Below are 1,431 nucleotides of genomic sequence, written 5' to 3'. Positions count from 1 at the left end.
AGAAAGAAAGAAAGAAAGAAAGAAAGAAAGAAAGAAAGAAAGAAAGATGCTCAAGTAAAGACTAAGACACAGCAGTGTGGACTTCTCACAGGAGAGTCCCTCTCAAATGTAGGTTACAACTAAAAGAGTTGCTAAGAAACTTTTCCCTCTCTTTTCCTTTTTTTTTAATGAGTACAAATCTACTTATTTACTTATCATTTGCATTTTTTTATTTTTAAAGATTTACTTTTTAATGTGTATGAGTATTTTGCCTGTGTATAGGTATGTGCACCATGTGTGTGCCTGGTGCCCAGGGAGGCCAGAAGTGGGTGTCAGATCCCCTGGAAGTGGAGTTACAGATGGTTGTGAGCTGCCATGTTAGTTCTGGGAATAGAAACCAGGTCCTCTGCAAGAGCAGCCAGTGCTCTTAACAGTCACACCTTCCCTTTCTTTCTTTTTTTTTTTTTAGACATGGTCTCCCCGTAGCCCCAGTTGGCCTGGAACTTGCTATATAGTCCAGGCTGGCTTTGATCTCACTGAGATCCACCTGTATCTGCCTCCCAAGTGCTGGGATTAAAGGAATGTGCCTTCATGCCCCACCCCTCCTCTCCCCCCCTTTTTTTGACACAGGGTCTCACTGTATAAACCTGGCTGGCTTGGAGTTCATTATATAGACCAGGCTGGCCTCAAATTCACAGAGATCTACCTGCCTCTGCCTCTGGAGTGCTGATATCAAAGGTATGTGGCACACACCCAGTTCAAGCCCCTATTAAAGGAGCTCCAAGGCTTGGCTAAGACTGTGATGGGCATCAACTCTGATAACCAAGTCTAACCAGATTCTTCCAGTCCCTCAGTGGCTCCTTGATGTCCTCTGTGTAAGCCCTGGCCAGCTTGATGACCTTCTATTCTCTCATTCCCTTGACACAATTTCTCTAAGCCAGCCCTATGCTTTCTAGCCAACCTCTCTGCCTCACTCTGCACTGTTGTCTGGAGCTCCATGCTGCCTCCCCACCCTCCAATCTTCCTCTGGCCTCATCAGATACAAATATTTCAGAATACCTAAGATGGCCATGGTCCCACTAATGCCCCCAGTCTCCCACCAAGATTCACAAATTTCACCATGGTGACTGAGAAGATGGCTCAGTCAGTACAGTACTTTACTGCACAAGCTCAAGGACCTGGGTTCAATCCCCAGCCTCAACATAAAAAAACAGGCATGGAGGGGCTGGAGAGATGGCTCAGTGGTTAAGAGCACTGACTGCTCTTGCAGAGGACCCAGGTTCAATTCCCAGCACCCACATCGTGGCTACAAACCGTCCTAAACTCCAGTTCCAGGGAAATCTGAAGCCCTCTTCTGATCTCCGCAGCATTGTACGACAAGGGTGCAGTCATATACACGCAGGCAATACACTTATACACATAAAATAAAAATAATAAATAAATTTTTTTTGG

At 45.6% G+C, this 1,431-nt stretch overlaps 1 protein-coding gene across 1 annotated transcript in view; it reads right to left on the bottom strand.

Annotated features, from left to right (window-relative positions):
* Spns3 (sphingolipid transporter 3 (putative)) overlaps positions 1–1,431 on the bottom strand; it is a 53,098-nt gene that overhangs the window by 33,595 nt on the left and 18,072 nt on the right. The window lies entirely within an intron of this gene.

Source organism: Nannospalax galili, unplaced genomic scaffold (genome assembly GCF_000622305.1).
Source record: "Nannospalax galili isolate Female #2095 unplaced genomic scaffold, S.galili_v1.0 scaffold888, whole genome shotgun sequence".
Classification (NCBI taxonomy): domain Eukaryota; kingdom Metazoa; phylum Chordata; class Mammalia; order Rodentia; family Spalacidae; genus Nannospalax; species Nannospalax galili.
This window is presented reverse-complemented; position numbering and strand designations above follow the sequence as displayed.